We start from the raw sequence: 17639 nt of genomic DNA, 5'->3' as shown, positions 1-17639 counted from the left end.
TGCTTAAAACGGAACAGTTTTCCGTTATAAGTATTTCCGGAAAAAGAGCGTCTACATTGGCAGGATGCTTTTCTGGAAAAGCACTTTTTCCGGAAAAGCGTCCGTGGCCAATGTAGATGCGCTTTTCCGCAAAAAAGCCCCGATCGTCATTTTCGCGATCGGGGCTTTTTTGCAGAAAAGACTACTGTGCTGTCTACACTGGCCCTTTTCCGGAACAGTTTTTCCGGAAAAGGACTTTTGCCCGAATGGGAGCAGCATAGTTTTTTCCGGAAAAACAATGATGATTTTACATTAGATCGTCATTGCTTTTCCGGAAAAGCAAGCAGCCAGTGTAGACAGCTGGCAAGTTATTCCGGAAAAGCGGCCAGTGTAGACACAGCCTAAGTGTATAACACAGGTGTAAAATAGGGTAAACACCAAACATGTCAGAGGAAGCTTGAAATGCTGGGGCCCTAATTCTTTGAAATATTAAAGTTTCTACAAACCTAGTTTGTGGGAATCTAAGTAATTCACCTTAATATTGAGCTACTGAATGATTTGCTTGAACAAATGTGGGTCTAAAATGAGTGACACGCATATTGCAAGTTACGAATGCACAGTAAACTGCTCTACAAGGAAGGAAAACACTTCTTCACGAATACATACTGTTAATTGGCATATAAGATCAATACAGTAATGAAAACAATTGGGAAAACAAATGAACATAATACATTGGTCAGCTCTATGGACATTTCCCCTTAAGTCAAAATTACTTTTAAATAAAGATCATAACAATATTTGTTTTTTCAAAACACATTTTTTAAATGAAAGAAATTTTAGTGGGAATTTCAGTTTTCATCAACTCTTCTCATTTAATTTTGGTAGGGAGAAAGTCACTTTTATCCTATGCTTGGAAAAAACGTGAAAGGAAATAAATGGGTTTTTTTCCCACAGAAATGATTTTTTTACCTTTTTTTTCTCAATGTTATTTAAAAAACATTCTCTGAAAAACTAAAATAAAAGCCTAAAAACATTCAACCATCAGAAGTAATTCTCTTAAGTTATAATATAATTGCATGCTCCTGTATTTAGAGGTGGTCATGTTTCAGCTCTTAGAAATGAATAAAACCCAAACTAAAAATCTCAGAGGAGGAGTGGGGTCTTTTGATTGAGCTATGAAACCAAGTGCTAATTGACCTTGGAATACTTGCAACAGAACCCCTGCAACTACTGCTGGAATACTATGTCCAGTTCTATTGTCCACAACTCAAGAAGTATAATAATAAATTGGAGAGGGTCAGAGAAGACCAATGGGAATGATTGACTAAAGGATTAGAAACTATGCCTTTATAATGACAGATTAAGGCCAGGTCTACGTTACACCTGGCAGCTCAGTTTAAGGAACATAATTCCAGTAACAAAGAGTACATAGCTGGAGTTGTCTTACTTTAACCCGAGCTTGGTGGCATCCCCAAGCAAAAGCAGGAATACCAGATACTGGTGGGAGTGCCCGCTAAGTTTGATTGAGCGAGTCTTACCTAGACTTGCTCAATCAAACTCCAGAAGATCAATAGTGGCAGCATTGATCTTTCATGGAGTGAAAGACACGGCCTCAGAGTTCAGCCTATTTAGAAAGGTCAAGGTGACTTGACTGCAGTTGAATTACCTCCCAAGTGGAATCAATATTTAATAAAGGGCTCTTCACGCTTGCAGAGACAGGCTAACATGATCCAATGACAGGAAACTGAACCGTGACAAATTCAGACAAGAAATAAGGTGTACATCTTTTAACAGTGAGCGTAATTGACCACCTGAACAATTTATATAGAGTCATGGTGGATTCTCCATCACTGACAATTTTCAAATCCACACTGGATGTTTTTCTAAGAGATGCTCTAGGAATTATTTTGGGGACATTCTATGACTTGTGTTAGACAGGGAGGTTGGACTAGATGATCACAGTGGTCCCTTCTGACCTTGGAATCTATGAATCTACTGTCTCCCTGCAACCACGTATGTTCTAATTGTGTGTGCACAGCTGATAAGGACGTGCACTTAGCCATTAATTCACTCCTGCAAGGTAAAGAAATCAAACATTTGAATTCTGTAGTTTAGGACAACAGAATTTCTCAATAGGCTACAATGTGTGTATCATATTACCAGCTCTTTGTAATATTTAATTAGTGTGTTTGGCCCTGAAAGCCTGTAGTAAAATATATAGAATCCTAGGGGTTGGATACTTTGACCTCCTGAGGTCTCTTCCAACCCCTCCTAAAAGCAGGACCAACCCCGACTAAATCATCTTAACCAGGGCTTTGTCAAGCTGGGATTTAAAAACCTCTGAGGATGAAGATTCCACTCCCTCCCTAGGTAATCCATTCTAGTGCTTCACCACCCTCCTAGTGAAATAGTTTTTCTTATGTCCAACCTAGATCTCCTCCCACCTGCAGCTTAAGACTATTGCTCCTTGTTCTGTCATTTGTCACCACAGAGAACAGCCTTTCTCCATCCTCTTTAGAACCCCCCTTCAGGTAGTTGAAGGCTGCTCTCAAATCCCCCCTCACTCTTCTCTTCTGTAAGCTAAATTAGCCAAAATCTCTCAGGCCAGGTGTACAGTAGACGTGGAAGGTTGGCTCAAGTCACACAACTCCAGCTATGTAGAATATGTAGCTGGAGTCAGCTTGCCTTAATCGGAGATTGGCAGCATCCCCACAGCAAGAGGTCAACAGAAGCAAATACTCCCATCGACTTCCCTTACTCCTTGCGATTGCAAGGAATAAATGTGCCAGTTAGAGCTGCCCTCAGCATTTGATGTATGGGTCTATATTAGACCCGCTAAATCTAATGACAGAACGTCAATCTCTGGCACAGCGAGTGAAGACGTGCCCTCAGACTCTCCTCATAAAAGTCATGTGCTTCAGCCCCCTAATCATGTTTGTTGCCCTCTGCTGGGCTTTCTCCAATGTGTCCAGATGTAGCCTTACCAGAGCAGAATAACGGGGAATAATCCACTTCTCTAGCTCTGATGTCAGTGCTCCTCCTAATGCACCCCAACATGCCATTAGCCTTCTTGGCTACAAGGGCACCGTGTTGACTCATAACCAACTTCTCATCCACTGTAACCCCCAGGTCTTATCTCTGCTTTTTCTTTGTTGGAAGTCAGAATTAACACTTGGTGTCACCTTACTGCAACAGTCTTATCCCTGGGGACTTGTGACTTTTATCAAACCCTACTAGTTATCAGGGTCTGGATGGGCTAGTAGCTAAAAGGGAGAACTTTAGACCCCTCAAGCCCCAATCCTGCAAAGATGTAAGTGCATGCTCTGCTCAGCATAGAGTAAAAAGACATCCAAGTCGATGCATGAAGTTAAGCATGTGCATAAGGCTTAGCAGCATCTGGATGCTAATTCGCTCATGGAAGGCGTATTGGCATTTCAGGTAGCCCTTTTCCCACGGACTCAGTACTGAGCCAGTGCCCCCACCACAAAAGGTGTGTCTACACAGCAAACGAGAACTTGTATCTGGCCTGGCTATTTCATTGCTGTGTAAAAGTCTGGGACCAATCCACCTTGTAGGGTAAGCCGCAGGCCCACCAAAGGGTGGGGGAAGAGGACAATTGTGAGGTCTGCCTAGAGGAGCGTAGCTCGCTCTGACTGGCACTGAGAGCTGGCTGCCGGCAGCCCTGCACCTTCGAACCAAGGCCCCTTTCCAGGACCATGGAACCACCGATCATCCCCCACATTTGCCCAGGGGCCCACCAAGGCTGTTGGACTCTGCACCAAGCCCAGAAGTCTACACAACCTTGGAACAGTCTCGCAAGCACACGCTGGTTAGCACAGGCCAGCTGCAAGTTTTTCTTTGCTGTGTGTAAACCTACCCCAAGTTGAGAGACACTGCACTGCTAGAGGTTCTGGAAAATAGATTTCCCAACCGGATGTGGTTATTAATGACACTGCAGCACTTCTTGTCAGAGCAGAGATATTAACTCCAAATCCTGGCCAAACTCTAATGACACACTGACATTCTGCCTGCCTAAGCATTCTGAGGTTTAGCTACATAGTGTGTCATCTTGTTGCCTTAAACTGTTGTGCGACTGTTTCTGGGTGCTGCTACAGTCTTTGCCTTGTTGTAGAACAGTGGTGGGTGCCCTACACAGTAGTGTCTTCACTCACTAAGTGCAATTTTGGATTTATGGGGGAGAGGGTTGGGTTGGTTTTTTTTAGTCAGGCTCCTTACATTGTTCCATATGTCCTATCAATTTCTCATTATTAGCACTATTAATTGGCACTAGTCCTGCTAGTACCACCGTTACTGTAAAGCAAGTAAAAAATGCAGTCCAATTATATTTGTGTAATTCATTGAAATCCTTGGCAACGCCTGTTTTAGTCTTGAGTTAAAATCTAATTTTGATAGGCTTTAAAGACAAAAATATTCAAATGTAATGCCAAAAGTATCCATTGACATTTTATTCTTAATCTTTTTTTTCCTTTGGAGAGTGTATGTTTTGGACCACTTCTTAACAAGGCAGACGGGTTGCACATTTAATGTGCACCTAGGGAGAAGGATGCGGGTTGGAAAAGAACGTATGTCAACTAGGTCGCTTGGGATGAATTGCTTGAGTCACTGTTTGCAACGTGAAATATTCATTTGAAGTAGATTTTAAGTGCTGCTGGAACAGCTTCAGCAACTATGGGCAGATGTCGATGTAATTTATTACAGACCCCACTCTGTCATTTATTTAAAAACGTGCTTTGAAAAATGAAGTCTTAAAAGATTTATGGGGGAGCCCTGGCTGGGATGTTTGAGTTGGGGTTGATCCTGCTTTGAGCAGCGGGCTGGACTCTATGACCTCCTGAGGTCTCTTCCAACCCTAGGATTCTAGGATTCGAAGACGTGATGGTTCTGAGGAAGTTACTTCATTTTATAAACCCTGATGGTTCTTACGAAGCTTTCTGAATTGTAGATGCCCACTCCCTTCCAATTCTAACTTGGGCTACGTTTCAACAGCTTTTTTCATATAAAAGAATTGCCATAATAGTGGCACATAAGAGAAATCCCGGGAAGAAATGATGGAGGTAATATCTTCCCCTTCAACTGTGCTGGTTTGCCTGCCATTTGGTTTTGTATCTGGGTACCCTTAATTGATTGTTGGCTGCTTCTTGGATATCCAGTAGTTAGTAACACTGCTCTCTTCATCTGTACCAGTGCACTTCATCCGCAGAGCAACTTTTGTGGACCTTGCCACAGCAGTCCATGCTTTGGTCCCGTTGCGTGTCGATGATGGCCTCATGTACTCTACAAGAGGCTACAGCTCTGCATAATTTGGAAATCTCTGTTAGCATAGATTATGTCCATTCATTTTCCTAGCAGGGGGTACCTCAGTGCTCCAATTTAGAGACTGATTTTTTGAGGGTGCAACTTGAGGTGCTGGCATAGTCCTTTCATTAAGGGCTTGTCGGGTTTTGATGGGATACACACGTTGGTTACAATGGGAGGAGTTGTTCTTTACAATGGTGTCACCAGGATGGGAAGCAGGAACATCTTTTTAACAACAGACAACAACCTTATTTTTTTTTATAACACTCAATCTTACCCTTCCTAGGGCAACACAACATGGAGGTGACATCACCTGCAAATAGTGGCATTGGGTAAAGCTTGGAAGACCCAATCTGTGGAACTCAGTCACGTGTGTGCATTTAGGCCCCACAAAACTCCTCATGAGACACCATGAGAGTTTCTGGAGGCAAAGAAAATGGGAGGGATCTTCAGGAGGCGGGGCATTCCCCTTGCTGCTAATGACTGACTGTCAACTAGGCTGATCTGTAGACTGCACAATGAAAAAATTAACACTGTTAAAGAACAGAGCACAAACCTGGGTTGACTTGTACCTTATAGAATTCTATTAACTTCAAAAATCTATAATTTAGTCCATATAAGAGACAGGAATTACCTTTATGCTTGCCAATTGTTTACAGAATAAGCATTATTTCAGTAATTACCTGTAACAAGTCTAGAGAATTCTTCTGATACCAAGATACCTGAAGTAACTGATGATTCTGTTACCAAGGTAACAATTATGTGGGAGATAATAGCCAAGTTTCTAAAGGTGACCACTATAATCAAGTTTGCATCTTGCTGTCAGCTTAAAGAATGCCTTCTTTTAAATTCTGTTCCACAGCCTTTTTACTGACTTGAGTTAGATGCAACTGCTTGGGAGAGAAATGAGAAAAGAGTCCACTGAGTGTGCATCTCCTCCCCTCCCACCTTCTTCCTCCCCAACTGTGAAAAGAAAAGACCAAGGTGTTAGAAATGTTATCAAGAGGAAGCAGATGAATTGTTCTACAAGCTGAAAGTGTCTAATGAAAAACAAAGCAAATCTGTCTCTGAGGCTTCTGATGGATCTGCTAGACAGTCCCTATTTTTGTAGCACTTCAAGATTATCTGTGCTGCCAGTTTCGTTTGGAAAAACTCTAGAATGGTATTACTGTGTGGTGCTTCTCATGCTAGTAACTGCATGGCTATGGGTATTTGATCAAGGGTGCCATTTCGAGCTAGTGTGGGGGGAGGGGCAGCAGCCATGAGCTCCGGGATGTGGTTTGCTTTTCATCCTGTTCCCCAGAAGCCACCTCTCCAGTGTGTGTAAATGGACTGAGTTACTGACAGGTATCTCTCAAAGCTACAGAGCAGAATTGCAAATGAAGAATTTTTGCCAGAATCCAAAATCAAATACCACTTAGAATGAGAAACCTGGCTTTAAAAAAAACACAGATAATTCAGATGCATGAAAACCCTGAAATATTCATTGTCTGCCTGCTTTGGGATAAAAATAGGACTTTATGGCCCATCTTTATGGCTCATGCCTGTCTATAGAGTTTCTATCAACAGCTGCCAAAACAAGGTCCCTTCCTCAAAGACCATACGTTCTGTCTGGCTGTAGAGAAGGTGCAAGGAGTGGCTGTGACAAAGACTGGGAGGGAGGGACAGAGCATGAAGAAAAAATATAAGAATATGTATTTCTATAGATCAGTGACATACCTCACCTCATAGCCAAGTCATTGAATGTGTTACCACATTGAATAAAGTAAACATGGGCAATATCTGCGGGCCCTTTCTTATGATAAAACTGCCTGGGTCATCTCTTATGTCTCTGTGACTTTGGTAGACATGTGTCCTTCTGAATTATTTGATTGTATGGTTTTTTTACTATGATCCCTCAGTCTTCTGGGGTAAAATACACTTTGTCTGCCTCTTGTGCATCCAGAAAAGCCTGCATAAGATGCATATGTATATGTAGAGGACATTTACAGTGAGGGTGGTGGGGTTTTTTCTTTTGAAAAATCTAAAATGTTCCCATCGAATTACGTCAAGCTGCACAGAACAAGAACATAAATCATATCCAAATAGGACGCTGATCATAAACACGAACATATGTACTTCGTTGCCTTTTGCTTTCTCATCGTTCTGTTACAAATATCATTTCTGGAAGTAGAAAGAAATATATTCCTCCGAGCTTGTGCCTCTTGTTTTTTGGGGAAAATTAACTGAAGAGTGTGAAGGGACAGAAACTATTTTACCATTTCACAGCTGTATACGTGAGTGATAAACTGTAATCATCTTTCAGGGGCATTACAGAGTAACTTTTCCATTATAAAAGTTTTGGCTCAATTTCAGAGGGATAGCCTTGTTTCAGCAAAAACCACCAGGAGCCTTGTGGCACATTTAAAGACTAACTAGGGTTGCCAGGTGTCTAGTTTTGAACTGGACAGTCTAGTATTTGAGCTTTCTGCTTAGGAAACACATTGAGAAAACATAAAAGAAAATATAAATGTCCAGTATTTTCCAAATAAGATGTAATGTAGATTGTGATGTAATATCAAGTGTGTCTGCTATTTTTGTTGAAACCATCTGGTAACCCGAAGACTAAAGTTTTTTTAGGCCTTAGGCTTTTATGGGCATACAGCCCTCAAAAGCTTAAAACCATTTTTGGGTCGGGGGAGCTACTAACCCACAGAAAACTGAGTTAGTTTTGCGGGGCAGGGATAGCTCAGTGGTTTGAGCATTGGCCTGCTAAACCCAGGGTTGTGAGTTCAATCCTTGAGGAGGCCATTTAGGAATCTGAGGCAAAATCTGTCAGGGATGGTACTTGTTCCTGCTGTGAAGGCAGGGGACTAGACTTGACTTGACCTTAGGAGGTCCCTTCCAGCTCTAGGAGAGAGGCATCTCCATAAATTTAAAACTCAGTCAGGGGCCCACATACAAGTGAGAAGCAAAAAAAACCCCTCAGTGACATGGCCCCAGACTGATAAGAAGAAAGATATTCCCCTTGCACACCACAACCTGGGGCTTAGGGGGGGGGGCTAAGCTAGTAGATTTTGTGAGCTCCAACCCTGTGTTGGGCCAGTACGGGGGCGGGTAGAGCCCTGAGCCTCAGAGGCCACATCCAGCTCCCGGGCCTGAGGTACCCCACCCCGGCTTGGGGGCCTAATAAACTTGTTAGTCTTTAAGGTGCCACAGCATTCCTGGTGGTTTGGTTAAAGAGGCTACTGCTGGATATTTGTTTGGCTTTGGATGCAGACAGAATACATTCCTAACAAAGTACCATGCTGTCTTTTACAGACCGCATCTAACTATATCGCTACCTGCAGACGCTCTTGACTGAAGTGCAATTACTTCTGAGATGGAACACAGCCGTTCCTTCTCAGGAGGCCTTTTCGATGGCAGGTACTGCTGCTGAGGGCATGGAGTCTGTGTCACAGACTGTTCCTCTCCCTCCCACATTGACCAGGAATAATGGTCAGCAAGGTGAGATGGCCTATAAGGGCTTCTCTGCAATAAATATTTGGAAATGAGCCTGACCCAGGCCACCTGTGGGAGTTAGGAAAGGCAGTTACTACTAGCTCTGTTCCCATCTCATCACAGGATGAGACAAGAGAAGGGCTAAGCGTAGGGGATGTGTCTCCGATCAGCACAAAGCAGGTGGCGGCCATCTTTACTCTCCAGTCATGGCTGGGGGGTGCATTGCTGCAGGAAGCATGGAGAAAGGTCAAAGAGCTACTGCTGAAGGAGAGAAGCAGCAGAGACCTGTTCTCCTGGCAATGCCCATCCTTTGCTGCTGAGTAATAACCAGGACATTGCCTAAATTTAACCACTTTGCCCTCCAACCCTGCCCAGAGCTCCCACTGACTGGAATTATTCAGGTGTGTAAACATCAAGTTAGGTGTTTTGCTTAGGCGTTCAAATCTATCGGTGTGGCCTATGTGCTTTTTTTCTTGTTACAGATCCTGAACTATAGTTTCAGCATTTGCTATATGGCTCCTGTGTTTACAATTCATTCCAAGAAGTTGGCTCTTTTCTGGGGCTGGAAATATTGTAAATTCATTAATAGCTATGGGCAGGCTAGTACGTAATTGATAACGACAGCAATTCTTAATCAGAAAAATTCTCTATCTCCCATAAGTCAAAATGTGACCTTTTTCATTATTGTTTGCAACAGTATTGTAACTGTGCTAGTTGCAGGAGATGGCACAATATAGGTGAGGTAATACCTTTCATTGGACCAACTTCTGTTGGTAAAAGAGACAAACTTTCAAGCTCTACAGAAGAGCTCTTCCGTCGCATGCACTAGAAAACTTGAGCTGCCAGGAGCTCATTGTGAGGCTGTGAGATCTAAGTTTGGGAACTAAGTAACTTCATGGGGCTCACAGAGTGAGCTGGCTGGCAGTTGTGGGGATATGGCACGTAATAAGGCTGTGTTTGTCCAGGTCAGTGAGAGAGTGTAGGGCAGCAGTTTCCAACTGCCAGTCGGGCCACGAACCACTGACTACTGGGCCGCAGTGGCTGCCGGAGCTGAAGCCGACTGTTCACGGCAGCTCTGGGTCTGGGGGAGGGGTAGACCCCTGCGCATGTGGCAGGTGGCTGCTGCAGCTGAAACCAGCTGTTTGCAGCAGCCCCTTGGTGGACCAGTAACATTTTATTTGCATACTCATTTGCATAATGAATATGCAGATGTGCAACTACGTTACCATCCGCCAAAACTTTGTGAATGGGTGTGCTGGTCTGCGGCATGAAAAAGGTTGGGAACCACTGGTGTAGGGTATAAATGATGGAATTCTGTCTCTTATGTCTATGCAAAGACATACCATTCAAAGTTTTCCGCGCCATTTGACAACCTCCTGGATTTGAAGAGCTGAAGTACCATTGTGGGCATGGGTCATATCGGCATGTACTCCCGTCACCGATTGAACTGGTCCCCTGTAGTGAAATACTGAGTCAGCAGATCAATGCACCAAGCCTCACATTAGGGAACAGGGAATCATGGAGGGATGCATTCCCTGTTGCGCATTCCCAGCTTGTGACAGACAGAGGCTAAGGACATCATTCCCTGCCCATCCTGGCTAATAACCATTGATAGACCTATCATATGTGAATTTCTCTAGTTCTTTTTTAAACCCTGTTAAAGTCCTGGTCTTCATAACATCCTCAGGCAAGGAGTTCCACAGGTTGACTGTGCTATGTGTAGAACTATTACTTTTTGTTTGTTTTAAACCTGCAGACTATTAATATAATTTGGTGACCCCTCGTTCTTGTGCCATGAGAAGGAGTAAATAACATCACAATGGTCAATATTTTATAATCTTCTGTCATATCCACCCTTAGTCTCTTTTCCACGCTGAAAAGTACCAGTCTTATTAATCTCTTCTTCTCATATGACAGCCATTTCATACCACTATTCATTTTTGCTGACCTTTTCTGAACCTTTTCCAATTCTAATAATCATTTTCTGAGATGAAGTGACCACATCTGCATAGAGTATTCAAGATGTGGGTGTACATGGATTTATACAGAAGCAATATGATATTTTCTGTCTTATTATCTAGCCCTTTCCCTTAATGATTCCCAGCAATCTGTTGGCTTTTCTGACTGCCACTGCACGTTGAATGGATGTTTTCAGAGAGCTATGCACAATGACTCCAAGAGCGCTCTCTTGAGTGGTAACTGCTATTTTAGACCCTATAATTTTATATGTATAGTTGGCATTATGTTTTCCTATATAATCCATATAACAACATTGAATTTTATCTGCCATTTTGTTGCCTGGTTACCCAGTCTTGTGAGATCACTTTTGTAATGCTTTGCAGCCTGGTTTGGACTTCACTAGCTTTAAGTTTTGTATCATTTTCAATTTTTGCCACCTCACCTCTCTCTTTCAGATAAATTTATAGACATGTTGAATAGGATTGGTCCCAGTATGGATCCCTCGGAAACACCACTAGTTACCTCTCTGCAATCTGAAAACTGACCACTTATTCCTACTCTTCATTTCTTATTTTCAACCAGTTACCAATCCATGAGAGGGCCTTCCCTTTTGTCCCATGACAGCAAACTTTGGTGAGGAACCTGGTGAAAGGCTTCTGAAAAATCTAAGTACACTTATATCCACTTGATTTCCTTTGTCCACATGCTTGCTGACCCTCTCCAAGAATTCTAGTAGATTGTTGGGGCGTGATTTCCATGTATAAAAATCACGTTGACTTTTCCCCAACAAATTATGTTGATCTATGTGCCTGACAATTCCTTTCTTTACTATAGTTTCAACCAGTTGTCCAATACTGAAGTCAGGCTCACTGGGTCTCTGGATCCTTTTTTTAAAAATTGGTGTCATATCAGCAATCCTCCAGGCCTCTCCTACAGAGGCTAATTCGTGTGATAAGTTACAAACCACAGTTAGTAGTTCTGAAATTGAACATTTGAATTGCTTAAGAACTTTTGGGTGAATACCATCTAGTTCTAGTGACTTATTACTGTTTATCAGTTTGTTCCATAATATTCTCTGACACCTCAATCTGGGCCAACTCCTCTGATTTGCCACCTAAGAAGGATGGCTCTGGTTTGGGATTCTCCCTCACATTTTCAGTCATGAAGACTGAAGCAAAGAATTCATTTAGTTTCTCCACAAGGACCTAATCATCCTTGAGTGCTCCTTTAGCATCTTGATCGTCCACTCACCCTACTGGCTATTTAGTAGGCACCCTGCTTCTTCAAAAATACTATTACTTTTTGAGTTTGGGGCTAGCTGTTCTTCAAATTCATTTTTAGCCTTTCTAATGCTATTTTTATATTTCATTTGCCAAAGTTTATGCTCCTTTCTGTTTTCCTTACTAGGATTTAAATTCTGCTTTTTAAAGGATGCCTTCTTGCCTCTATTTCTTTTGCTTTTTAACCACAGTGGCACTTTCTTGGTTCTCTTACTGCCGTTGGGTTTTTTTGTTTGTTTGTTTTTGTTTTTTTACATTTTGGAAACTGAGCGTCTGTTATGGTATCTTTAAAAGTTTCCATGCAGCTTTAGAGGATTTCATCCTATAGTTGGCCACATTCACTGAATGTAAAAGACAATTCCCAGAAGGGTGACAGAACGGCATACAACAAGGAAATATCCCTCGCTGGGAACTTCATAGAAGCATTCACTTCTCCCATACTATATTACCAACCCCTTCCAAGCCTCTATTCAGGGGAATGGAATGTAGTATAGGAGAAGTGACAAGTTCTGCTTGGAACAGAAAGGATACTGGGCTTAGCGGTGTTGTCATTTTTCTGACCTAGTCTGGTCATTCTTATGTCTATACACCTAAATCCTCATAATCTCTCTATGGAAGGAGGCATATGGGGATCTGCGGACTGTAATTGACATAGTTCACATCCTGCTCCCTGATAGGTGGAGATGTAAAACTGAGTGGGTTACTATATGCAATGGGAGAATAACATAAATAGGTGAGGGAATTACCATGAAGTAACTGTCCTTCCCTCAAACATCAGTAATTCCAGCTACCTTGTTCCTCCATTAATCTCCTCGGTTCCATTCATCATCAGTTGCCCTAGGTTGTACCTCCCAGACTGAGCTAAACTGCTTTGTCGGGTAAACAGACTCGGATAGCGCACTCCAAAGGTGGAGAAACTAGTGCTTTATGAAAGTGGTCCCGATGTATTTTAGGATTTATAGTCCCCTTACTGCCAGCCTCCTACTAACCTTTTTGCTGGTGTGACTCACTGAGCGATGATTTAAACATTAGCACTAGCAATGCACCGATGCCGTTTTTCTCTACAGAATTAACTCCACACTTCTCTGCCGGAGTACTGTTTCTGCCCATGGGCATTGCTTGGCTCCGTAGTCACGTTAAATTTTACATTTCGCGTTTCGGCCCATTTGTGTGATGTATGGAGAGTATCTTGAAAAATAGCACCAATTCTCAGGGTCTTGACTACTTCTGATGCAGCGCTGTCTGCAAATTGCATGGTTTTTTTCATAATGGCCTTGAGCTGCTGAGCTCCACAGGGCACCCTGGCCACTGGGATGCAGTCTGAAAGTGGGTTCTGCTAGGGTGCCCATGGGGCCGTACCCAACAATTTGAGAGAGGAAAAACTGCAAACTCCTGCAGTTGCTGGGAGTCACGAGGGAGGGAAGGAGGGCTCCTCTCCTTCCTGCCCTCTGCTGACTCTGTCCCCGCTACCTGCCAAGTGCTTTGCTCGTGTATGGGGAAGCCGACCTTCAGGAGGTTACATAGCAAACTCTGTAGCCCTTTGAAGATGTGCTACCCTGTACTGGGAATCTCAGGCAGCCACTACCAGCCTACAGACCCTGAAGCGTTGACCCAAACCCAGCACCCCTACCTAGGACTCCCCATTTACCTCCATCCTCAGCATAGACATGAAAATTCCTATTTCAATGCTAGTTGTGGCGGAAACATTTTAAGGATCCTGCAGGTGGCTGGTAGAGGCCAGCCCCTGTCAAGCCCCCCACCATCACCACAGCCTCTTTCCCAGAGTGCCAGGAGGAAGCGAGCATGATGCTACCACTGCCTCCCTAGCCTCGGGAAGGCTGGCAGCATGGCCCCAGCCCCTGAAGCCTGGTGTCTGAAATGGGGGCCAGGGCAACAGAGTCTGGGCAGGGCCAGGTTTGGTTGATGGGGAGGCACAGCCTTCCCCCTATCCACCGCCAATGGAGGTCTGTCTCCAGAAGAAGTGACTCACCTCAGATGGTTCCAGCAGGCACAGTGAAGTGTTTCTGGTTGCTTGGCCTCTTCCCACCATGCTCAGACTTCTTATCGCCCCAGATGGTATGGTGGCTTTTAGTCTCTGAAATAGAAAAGGCACTGAACTGAATGAAAACAAGGAAATTGTGTGGTTTTTGACAACGTAACACCAGAATGATGTGTGAGAGATTGGTTTTATATCTTATCTTAGCTCTTCTGGTTGGAGATACTCTTGGGGAGCAATCAGATTGTGTTCGATAATTCTTCCCAAGATTCAAAATGTCCAAACAAAGTGAGTCTCCCCCTTCACCCTCCTCACAATCCAGTCAGGGAGCCAGACATCAGCTTTTTGAGTTCTTGTGACTTGACATTGAATTTTGTGGTCTCTTTTGTGCAATTCATCTTGTCATGCCAGCTTGTGTAAGACAAGTTAGACTATTAATGCTAGGAAAACTTTCTTAGAACGTACCGGAACATCATTGGCTTGTTCTAGGCAATAGCTTACTTCAGCATACCACTCCATGTTGCTTTCTGTGGTGCATTTTGTAGTGCATCCATTGGCCATCTTTGCAGTTCTGCTAGTTCTAGTTGCACTTTCTTCATCCACACTGCTACATGTTGAAATGTCTAGTTTAAATTTCATGTCATTCATAGAGTCCCCTCCATATTTTTGAGGCTGTTAAAATAAGTTTTAACTGTCCATTATACAATGTAAAAAAGTTGTTCTTCAGTGGACTAAAACAGCTGTATAAATCTTCTATTTCTATTCTGTTTATATTAACGGTAATGTTGGAACCTTGATAAGTATGTCTGAGTTGAGTCTGAGAATTAACCCAGTACACTTCTGATCAAGTGTCCACAAACTATATTTTTTACTTCTCTTTTATTCAGTGCTCATTTCAACGTAATGTATTTTACCAACTTGATAAGCATGCTTGACTGCAAATGAGCCATGCTTCTTCACTTTATGACTCAACGTAAAAGAAATCAATTTGAACACCTCCCCCTTTTTTCCTAACATGATTAGCCATGAAGTAAACACTATCGTTATTTTGCCCAAAGATGTATCACATATAGTTGACTTTCCTTTTATATACATTTTACTTATCATATTAAATTCCATTAAGATTTTACTAGAGTATCCAGCACATTCATTTAATATGATTGATATTTCACTTACTTTCCCTCCCCTTCTGGGAATAAGTAAGTCTCTTAACTGTACCAGCGGTTGACTTTTGTGAAAGTATGCAGCAACTCTGAATTTCCTCAGACAATTGAAGAAATCTGGCCATTAGCCACTGTGTTTTTATTCTCTTAGAACTCTAGTGTAGCTTTTCTAAGTAGCCTTGATGCCTGAGTACCGGTAATTCTTAACTAGGAGTAATTCATAATTTTGGGGCCATAGTTACTTCTACTACTATAACATCTTGGGGACAAAAGCCAACACTAGCCATCTGTCCTGTGTTGTACAGGAGAACATGCTACTCAAACTAGGGCACAAAGCTAAGGTAAAACCAAAGCCAGGCAAAGACCACAAATTCCTGGAGTGGATGATCCTGTGGAGAATTACGCCCAGAACAGAGCAACTTTTGAAGGTTGATCAATCAGTTCCAAGCACTTCAGGCTAAGTGTTACCACTTGGAATCCATTGCCCATGTACATAGTAAGGAAAGAAGTAAACTGGACCTCTTTTTAACCTTACAGCAGCCTGCGATGCCATCTGGCACACTAGCTTGCTCCACAAGATATCAGGAGGTTTTCCTAGATGGGTTGCCATAGTAACTGTGCTGAAGTTCCAAAACAGATGTTTTCAGGTGGTTCTGGGACAGAGCCCCAGCATCTAGGGATTCCACAAGAACAGACTTCCTCAGCGTTCAGCGCTGGCACCAACTTCTATGTGTTGACCAGTGACCTCCCACACACCATCTCCAGGTGCTTCTTGTACACTGGTATCTGCTTGGCCTTAAGGAGCCATGATTTCCAAAAGTTTGAAGAGGACCTGAACAGTGATGTGGTTGCCATGAGTCACTTGAGTGAGTGAGTGACTTCCTTAACTTGTCCCTGCCTTAATTCTCCACTTGTAAAATGGGTTTCATACTTCACTGGAGGCTTGTACAGTAATAGGTCAAATTTTGCCCTGACTTTCCCCACAGTCAAACCATTGGAAATGCTGTGGTAGCATGGCATTTCTGAAGAAAGAACTTGGCGTGTGTCCTTTGAAAGGCTTTTGAGAGAGAGGGCGACTGAAATCCAGTACATCAAAGACCATGCCAATATGCTTTCACTATGCTTGGAGTCCTCTTGAACTTAACATCTGTTTGAATGGTCGGCGATTGGCACCGCTGGGTTTTGATTGTCATGGGGGCACCTTAGCTGCATGTTCACATTCAAATGCCATCTCACTTAAGTCGCACAGAAGATCGAGAGCAGAAACTGTGTCTGAACAAACTGGGGGAGCTAGTCCATAGATACGGATTACTTCGGGATTCATTCTGCTACTTGAAGGCAAGCACTTACTTGGCAGATATTGTTCAACCAAACCCTGCCTGCACTAGACTAGCAGACCTACAGTTCATTCATGTCATCAGAATTAGTGTAGGGGCACTGACACCAACATAACCTGTATGGTTACCGGTCCTAGGCAATATTTCTCTACCCAACAGCTGTTGTCAGAATGCAGCCAAATTGATCACCAAGGGTGAGCAAACATCATGCTTGCCACTGTTCAGGGATATTCCCCACCACCCACTGGAGAGCAGAAATCCTTTCTGGGCATTGTTTGTCCAATTTCCCTCCAGCTAATAACATTACCATCTTCCTGATGTAGACAGAATGGGAGAGAACCTCTCCCATTATCAGGAACAAACACACCACAGACAGGCAAGATGAATAGCTACCTGGCTTCAGCTTCCCCGCCACCTCTGGAGCCGGTTTAACAGGTTCAGGTGTGGCAAAGTTCACTGTGCCAATGCCAGCCATGCCTGGGGCACCCAAGACCTCTACGGTGCCATGAAGACGATTTTGCACACATACTGGATCTGTTGTTCTTTTCGTGCCAGACTCCCTAGAGCTGTTTCCAAGCTGAACACTACTTACGAAAGAGCTAATAAATAGTCCTGAACCAGTTAGCTTTTGTTTATATTCTTTTTCCCAGACTTGGTTATCTTCCCAGCATGCAATTGGGCTTGTTTGTTCTCTCTCTCATCTAGATATGTAATGCAAGAGATACCAATCAAGCCAAAGAATAGACTCCTCACTACTCCAAGAGCCTTTGGGTCTGTGTGTCATTTTGGGGTTCCAGGCTCTCTGGCACCCCAGTCAATTTGGGATCCCAGACCCTCCTGAATCCCACTCCTCCTGCTCCGTCTCCCTATTCCTGGTGATGGAAGGCCAGTAAGAACTCCTGCACTACCAGAAGATCTAGTTAAACAAAGCGCTGGTCTCCTTTGTTGCGGGATGCCCCCTTGCTAAGCAGCTTCAAATCCATGGCCAGGTGACAATATTAGAACTCCGTTCTTCCCTCTCCTCCCATCCTGAAAAGGGGTGCCCCAAACTGCAGAGAACCTCTTGTTTACAGGTCAGACTCCTTTGAATGGATGTCCTTTGAGGTTGATCTCTTCCCTCCCCACCCCC

General features: G+C 43.3%; 1 protein-coding gene and 1 long non-coding RNA gene across 4 annotated transcripts in view; one reads left to right on the top strand and one right to left on the bottom strand.

Moving 5' to 3' along the window:
• The window catches only part of SLC4A11 (solute carrier family 4 member 11), a 250855-nt gene that overhangs the window by 34050 nt on the left and 199166 nt on the right, over nucleotides 1–17639 (top strand). The gene's annotated exons all lie outside the window — the stretch shown is intronic.
• Nucleotides 278–14964, bottom strand: LOC142829709 (uncharacterized). Its single transcript, XR_012904452.1, has 3 exons — nucleotides 14476–14964; nucleotides 14005–14109; nucleotides 278–10230 (listed from the first exon to the last, which is right to left on the bottom strand). It is a non-coding gene; the product is annotated as an uncharacterized LOC142829709 (long non-coding RNA).

This window comes from Pelodiscus sinensis, chromosome 5, assembly GCF_049634645.1.
Source record: "Pelodiscus sinensis isolate JC-2024 chromosome 5, ASM4963464v1, whole genome shotgun sequence".
Classification (NCBI taxonomy): Eukaryota; Metazoa; Chordata; order Testudines; family Trionychidae; genus Pelodiscus; species Pelodiscus sinensis.
The sequence above is the reverse complement of the archived record's forward strand: the minus strand, read 5'-3'. Positions and strand labels throughout refer to the sequence as shown.